The sequence below is a fragment of the Carassius gibelio genome, chromosome B14 (genome assembly GCF_023724105.1).
Source record: "Carassius gibelio isolate Cgi1373 ecotype wild population from Czech Republic chromosome B14, carGib1.2-hapl.c, whole genome shotgun sequence".
NCBI classification, from domain to species: domain Eukaryota; kingdom Metazoa; phylum Chordata; class Actinopteri; order Cypriniformes; family Cyprinidae; genus Carassius; species Carassius gibelio.
Genome location: NC_068409.1, coordinates 25129129 through 25137590, shown reverse-complemented (window position 1 = coordinate 25137590; position 8462 = coordinate 25129129). Strand labels below are relative to the sequence as shown.

Below are 8462 nucleotides of genomic sequence, written 5' to 3'. Positions count from 1 at the left end.
CATTCAATCACTGAGGTCATCAATTTTGTGAAGAAACAGGTGTGAATCAGGTGGCCCCTATTTAAGGATGAAGCCAACACTTGTTGAACATGCATTTGAAAGCTGAGGAAAATGGGTCGTTCAAGCCTTTGTCAGAAGAACAGCGTACTTTGATTAAAAAGTTGATTAGAGAGGGGAAAACCTATAAAGAGGTGCAAAAAATGATAGGCTGTTCAGCTAAAATGATCTCCAATGCCTTAAAATGGAGAGCAAAACCAGAGAGACGTGGAAGAAAACGGAAGACAACCATCAAAATGGATAGAAGAATAACCAGAATGGCAAAGGCTCAGCCAATGATCACCTCCAGGATGATCAAAGACAGTCTGGAGTTACCTGTAAGTACTGTGACAGTTAGAAGACGTCTGTGTGAAGCTAATCTATTTTCAAGAATCCCCCGCAAAGTCCCTCTGTTAAAAAAAAGGCATGTGCAGAAGAGGTTACAATTTGCCAAAGAACACATCAACTGGCCTAAAGAGAAATGGAGGAACATTTTGTGGACTGATGAGAGTAAAATTGTTCTTTTTGGGTCCAAGGGCCACAGGCAGTTTGTGAGACGACCCCCAAACTCTGAATTCAAGCCACAGTACACAGTGAAGACAGTGAAGCATGGAGGTGCAAGCATCATGATATGGGCATGTTTCTCCTACTATGGTGTTGGGCCTATTTATCACATACCAGGGATCATGGATCAGTTTGCATATGTTAAAATACTTGAAGAGGTCATGTTGCCCTATGCTGAAGAGGACATGCCCTTGAAATGGTTGTTTCAACAAGACAATGACCCAAAACACACTAGTAAACGGGCAAAGTCTTGGTTCCAAACCAACAAAATTAATGTTATGGAGTGGCCAGCCCAATCTCCAGACCTTAATCCAATTGAGAACTTGTGGGGTGATATCAAAAATGCTGTTTCTGAAGCAAAACCAAGAAATGTGAATGAATTGTGGAATGTTGTTAAAGAATCATGGAGTGGAATAACAGCTGAGAGGTGCCACAAGTTGGTTGACTCCATGCCACACAGATGTCAAGCAGTTTTAAAAAACTGTGGTCATACAACTAAATATTAGTTTAGTGATTCACAGGATTGCTAAATCCCAGAAAAAAAAAATGTTTGTACAAAATAGTTTTGAGTTTGTACAGTCAAAGGTAGACACTGCTATTTTTTTGAACACACCCCTTTCAACTAATTGCCCAATTGCACAGCCTTAAGAGCGTGCATATCATGAATGCTGGGTCTCATTTGTTTTCTGACAATCTACTGAACCTACTGGTAACTTGTTTGCCACGTAGCAATAAAAAATATACTAAAAACCTTGATTATTCTGGTTAGTCACATTGTACTGCTATTATTTTGAACAATACTGTATATTTTGCTGCACTGAGTGTTTCAACTACTCTGACGAGTCCTTCAGTCCCTGCTGCTGAAAAACAGCCCAAAACACAAGTCTGCTACCAGCACACTTTACTCTGTTGAGATACTGCAGGTGATGAGCAGAGCTGGTTTCCTTCAAACAAGACACTTAGAATCTGTAGGGTGTTCTTCTGAAACATACCACTATCTCCCTGGTCTTCACTTAGCAAGTTTGAACCTGCTACCTATTGATCTGAAATTTAATAATCGTACAGTGAATTATACCTTATTCCATTAGCCAGACATAATGTTTAGACTGTAGCTGAAGATCAACGGAAGATGAGTTGAGTATAATACAGATCTTCTTTTCAGCCCTGACCTGGCCCTCCGATGATGTCCACATACTTTTAAAATAATCTACTTTTAAAAGTAAAAAACTTTTTACTTCAGTGATATGCTTACAGGTTATACATGCTTACTTAACGATAAGCCTCTGCACCATACTTGCCCCACAAACAGGCCTTGAAGGAGTAGTTCACTTTAAAATGAAGATTAGCCCATTATTTACTCTCCCTCAAGTCATCCAAGGTGTATGTGACTTTCTTGTTGATTGCAATTCACTCCCATTATAAAGCTCAGAAACATCATGGTGTTAATTAATATAACTCTTAATGTATTGGTCTGGAAGAAGAAAGTCACATACACCTAGGATGACTTGAGGGAGAGTAAATAATGGGCTAATCTTCATTTTAAAGTGAACTAATTATTTAATAGGCCTTTAAGCTACATGAAGTATAAAGTGATAGTAACTACTCAATTAGATCAGTTATAGTGCTAGGAGTACTAGCCCATGCACACGTGTAGAATACATATTTGATCAACAGTCATGAATTAATTAAATGTATTAATATTATTATAAGGCATTTCTGGTAATTAAAAGTCCATTAATTGGAGAAAACATTGATATTAAAGCACATGGTTGCCGACACAGTTTTAGAGTTTTTTATTTTATTTTGTAATGCTGGTGAATAATTATACAAATTGCAGTGAAGTTTGCTGTTCTAGACTCACATGGAGTATGGGTTGGGGAAAAAACTGACGGGAACGTTTTTAATATATTTTATAAGGAAAAATAATTTCATTTGTGAAAAAGTTGAGTGACGTAATTTAACCCGGGAAAAAATTTTTTTTGGCGGGAGCCGTGACGAGTTGAGTTCGTCATTCGCGCGAGGAGACAGATCGTCAGAGAGGTAAGTTCACTGGCTTGTTTTATAAACTCTTATCTTTTCAAATTGTGAAACTTTGACCAAATAAACAAATGATTGATAGCTACCTAGATATACAGACCAGCAAATGACTACATCTGGTGCTCGCCTATAGTATGAAGACGACGAGTAACGAACGTTATTTAGGTGAGCTAAATTAGCGTTAGACCGAAGCCAATCGTTAGGCCTGTCATAAACAATATTATTGTCATTTTAAGACAATTTTGTGCCACTTAGTATTTAATCATAATATAAAAGCATAATAATAAAATTAGGCATAACGTTATACACTTTAAAAAGACAACAACCATTTAATTATTTTGATAAGTGGTGTCAAAAAAACACTGAATGAAAAAAAAAACTTAAATAAAGAGTAAATAATCATTGTAAAATAATAATACTAATAAAAAAGCGCAAAGTACGTTACAAGTAGAGAAGAGAAAAGGTGCACACTATTGCTGAGTTAAGTTAGCGGGCAGATGTGTGTCTGAACGAGCCTCAGCGAGACTGATCTGATAATAAAACAGGTTTTTTATGTGCACCATTTTGCGCTGTGACGTATTAACTTGCTCAAGAACAGTGGATTGCGGCTTTGAAATCGAGCGCATTTAGATTTGTTCTGTAACGTTAGTTGTCATGAAAACACGATGGCGTGTTCTTCAGCTTCTGTAGGGCGCTGTGTGTTTGAAGGAGAACACAACACCACAGCGCGATCTGCGAGATGTGCTGCCACTCATTATCTTTTTTTTTTTTTTTTTTTTTTTTTATTTATTTATTTATTTTTTTTTTTTTTTTTAATGCAGAACACAAAAGAGCATACAAAAGTATAAACATACATCACATAATATCAACCATAAAAAATAATAAATAAAAAACACAATAAAGAATAAAATAGAACTAAAGAAGAAAAAAAAAAAAAAAAAAAAAAAAGAAAGATAAAGAGGGCCAAAATGTAAACAAAATTACACAAGGAGATCAAAAGTAGAGCAAATTCTAACAGTCCTTATAGCTTTCTTATTAGGTGATACTGAGATTAAATTCAGATAGTTTTCCATTTCTTTTAGGAAAACAGAGAAGACAGGTTTACATTTGGAGAATTTGCATTTATGAATGTGAAATTTGGTAAGGAAAAAAATTAAATTGATAACAAAACTGACATTTTCGTTTGTGGGGTTGGAGTCATAATACCCAAATATAATGTTTTTAATATGTAATGAGAAACCTGGAAAAATCTTACGCTTGATAAACACACTGATATCAACCCACAGTTTCTGAGTGTAATGACATGACCAAAATAAGTGTACCATAGTTTCTTCATAACACAAACAAAAAGAGCATGTAAGTTCAATGTCAAATTTAAATCTTTGTAAAAACTTCTTTACAGGGTAGAACCTGTGTATGAGCTTAAAAGAAATTTCTTTCAATTTGTTAGTGAGAAAGAATTTTTGTGGTAGAGACCAGATTTTCTTCCAATTAAGGTTACCATACAAATTATTCCAAAAGGAGATCACAGGTGGAATAGAAATCAGATTCTTAAGAAATAGAGACCGTATTTTATAATTTTTGGCTTTCGACTCAGAGAAACAAATTTGACCAACAGGAGTATCACAAGGTTTGGGCAAGGATGCAGTAGATACTGAGGAACCATTACAGTTTTTAAAAAGCATGCATAAACCAGAGGGGATGGCTCCCAAAACTGTAGCAAATTCTTTTGGGGTTACTGGTATTTGGTATTTGGAAAGAAATTCAGAGTACCTGAACAAAAGACCTTGCTCATTAAACAATTGCTCCACCAAAATTAAACCGTTACTGAACCAACTATCATAAAACAAAGACTTATTCTTGAATAAAATGTTCTTATTGTTCCAAATAAAACATCTTTGTGGTGAAAAGTTATGCTTATAAATTAGTGCCCAAGCTAAGAGAACCTGTCGATGAAAGTTGGAAAGTTTGATCGGGAGTTTGGATACATCATAATCACACATTAAGAGAAAATTAAGGCCACCAAGTTGTGAAAACACTAATTGAGGAAAAACATTCCAAATAGAAGATGGTTGGGCTAGATATTGGTTAAGCCAATTAATTTTGAAAGTATTGTTGAGAGAATCAAAATCAATAAAGTTCAGACCACCATTATTATATCCATTTAATATGACTGATTTTCTCAAGTAATGAGATTTATTTTTCCATAGGAATTTTATTAGAACCTCATTAATTACTTTAGATGTGGACTTATCCACAAAAAGAGATTGAGCTGCATAGGCCAAACGAGACAAACCTTCTGCCTTAGCGAGCAGTGTTCTTCCTTTTAGTGACAGATCCCTTTGTAACCAACAATTAAATTTTTTTTGTGTTTTAGTAATAATAGGTTTGAAATTTGCTGAGCACCTACATTCATCTTTAGTAATTAATATACCAAGATATGTTACCCTATTTTTGACAGCAATATCCTCAATAGAAGTAAGAGAGCCATCTTTAATTGGAAGCAAGTCGCATTTATTAAGGTTTAAAGTTAATCCCGAAGCTTTAGAAAAAGTCTGAAGAATACTCAAAGCCAATTTAATTTCTGATGAATCATTCAAGAATAAAGCTGTATCATCTGCTAATTGACTAATTTTAATTTTAGTGTTACCAAATGTGATACCCTTTAATTGACTATTGTTTATATGTGTGCTAAGGAACTGTGTTGCAATAAGAAACAGGTAAGGGGACACTGGACATCCTTGCCGAACTCCACGTTTTAAAAAAAATCTAGGTGAAGTACCATTACTAAGTTTGATAGAACTGTTTCCGTTTATGTAAAGCATTTGGACCATCCTGCAAAAACCATCACCAAAGCCAATTTTTTGTAGAGCCTGAAATAAAAATTCATGTTCCAATGTGTCAAAAGCTTTGTAATAATCTAAAAAGAAAATGAAACCATCACTGTCTATTAAATCTGAATAATCTAACACATCTAAAACTAACCGTATATTATTAGAAATGTGCCTTTTCTGCATAAATCCCGATTGTGTTTCGTCAATTATGGAGTGCAAAACAGATTTCAATCTTTTTGCTAAAACTAAAGCTATAATTTTATAATCATTATTTAATAATGTAATTGGACGCCAGTTATCTATTAATAGAGGATCTTTATTTAATTTTGGGATAAGTGTTATTAAACCTTGACATAATGTGGCTGGAAGCAGTGTTTTCTCTATGCTTTCCTCATAAACCTTTAATAAGAATGGTGCTATACTACAACTAAACAGCTTGTAAAATTCTGAGCTGAGACCATCTGTTCCGGGAGATTTGTTAGCTTTTAAAGTATTAATAGCTTCCTCTATCTCTTTCAGTGTAATAGAGGCATCACAAATTTTTTTATCTAAGTCACTTAGCTGGTTTATATTAGGTATAGATTTAAAGAAGTCATTCATATGTTGTTGGGATAATTTAGAAGTATACAAATCACTATAAAATTTGGCACAAAACTTTGCAATATTTTTTGGGTCATCACTAATATTACCATTAATCATTAATTTTTGAATTTGATTGTTTTTAGCTTGCTGCCTTTCCAGTCTGAAAAAGTATGCAGAGTTCTGTTCACCCTCTTCAATCCATTTTCTACGCGATCTAATAAATGCCCCTTCTGCTTTCTGTTTATATATGTTGTCTAATTTGCACTGTAATTCAGCCAATTCAGCTTTTTCACAATCAAGTAAATCATCCATATTTTTAGATAAAAGATTAGTGATTTTGTATATAACAATATTTTCATCAGTTTTTTTCTTTTTTGCCACATCACTACTAAATTTTCTAAGATATTTGCCAATTTCGTATTTAGTAAATTCCCAATTTTTGCTGTAACTGTTCTCATTTTTTGCTTTATTCCAATTTTTGTGAATTATCTTTTTGATTTCATCTTTTACTTCATTATAAGAAAGAATAGAATTGTTAAGTTTCCAGTAAGAACAAAACCCACGCACATCATCAGAATCAAGGAAATGGGCACGAATAAAGATACTCTTGTGATCAGAAAAGAGAGATGGTAAAATATCAGAAGAGATATTGTAAAATTCCTTAGAAACAAGCCACATGTCAATACGGGACTGGGAGGAGAGAGCATTATTACTCCATGTGAACATCTTTTGAGAGGGATGTAACTCCCTCCAACTATCAATCAAAGAGAATCTTTGCATAAACATTTTCAAGTATAAACTACTATTGTCAGACAGTTTTGGAGGCCATCGGTCCATGCTGCTATCTAAAGCCACATTAAAATCACCACCAAAAATAAGCATGGAATTTGGGTACTTAGTCAATAATTTTAATACATGTTCCTCTAAGCGATTAATAAAGGCTTCATTTTCTTTCTTCTGATTATAACCGTAAACACAAACAAGAATACAAGTCAAATTTGAAATTTCAGTCACGAGACTGATAAAGTGTCCATCTACGTCACTTTCACTGAGTAACACCTTCCCTTTAAACTGATTTTTTAAAATACAAACACCGGCTGAATGTGACGTGCCATGAGACATCCATATGTCCAGACCCCATTGTGATCTCCAGAAATTAAGATCCTCTACTGAAGAGTGACATTCTTGGAGGAAACAAAAGTCAGTTTTAAATTGTTTGAGATATAAGAAAACAGCCTTTCTCTTAGTGAGATTTCTTAGCCCTCTAGCATTTAAAGAAACAACAGATAAAGACATGAGAAGAAAAGAAAAAAAACTGACTACAAAATAAATAAAACAATTAAATAGACCTATTCGAAACAAATACCTTGTCTAGAACTTTAACCGGTCAGGAAATGACAAGGATGAGAACCACAACTCAAACAGTAGAAGATATATTAAGATGCAGTAGGAAATTAAGTAATCCATTTAAATGAAATTTAAGAACATAAGTATAACACCAGAGCTTATACGTTATGAGGAGATTGTGTTGTAATATACAAACCAGACAACACACAACTCGAAAACAGCTCAATAACTATGTTGTATGACCCACCAAACTACAACACGTTCTAGAAAAGAACTATTTAAATCTTGTGAAAAGGCAGCGGTGTCTTACATAGTAATCAAAAGTGTAGTATCGCCAGACAGGTGTCTTCAGTGTCTTGAGAAGAACTGTAGACTGGTAATGGTCCAGAACAAGTCAAAATAGTGGAAGCAGTATTTAAATTAAGAGATAATACGAATGAACAAGAAACTTATTCTAGTCATTCAGTAGGAAAAATCTCAGCTCCCTCAACAAATGCCCTTCCACCCACAAAATAAGCACGCTTATTTTCTTTTCTGGCCTTTTCCACGACGGGCCACAGCTTGTTTCTTCGTTCTCGATCTGCTTGCGACAAATCCTCGGATAATTTCAGGTTGTTATTTCTAAGGAAATCTGAATCCTTAGCAGCACGCCAGACCGCGTCACGTTGGAAGCGAGAGACAAATTGCACGATGATTCCTCTGGGCTTGCTATCGTTTAGTCGTTTTCGACCCAGGCGATGAACGGTATCCACGGCATCCGGGAGCTTTTCTTTGGCTTCGGGCAGAAGCTGCTGGCAAACGTTGATGATCTTACCTCGGACATCTTCACGCTCACTTTCAGGGACCCCGTGAACTCTGAGACTCCAACGACGTGAGTACGCTTCAAGGTGCAGAAGCCGTTTTTCTTGTTCATGCCGGTTAAACTCGACTCTTTTGGCTAGTGACTCAGTTGCACCGACTTTGACTTTCAGCTCTTTAACTTCAGCGCTCATAAAGTCAATCACATCCTTCACTCCAGAAATCTGCCTAGAATTTTCGTTGATTGTTTCTTTCATACTAGCG

The 8462-nt window shown here is 35.1% G+C and overlaps 1 protein-coding gene across 1 annotated transcript in view; it reads left to right on the top strand.

Annotated features, from left to right (window-relative positions):
• Positions 1 to 2162: 2162 nt before the first annotated feature.
• LOC127971926 (uncharacterized) overlaps positions 2163 to 8462 on the top strand; it is a 30130-nt gene continuing 23830 nt past the window's right edge. Inside the window, exon 1 of the mRNA XM_052575250.1 lies at positions 2163 to 2640. The gene's annotated coding sequence lies outside the window, so the exon portion shown is untranslated. The remainder of the gene's footprint in view (positions 2641 to 8462) is intronic.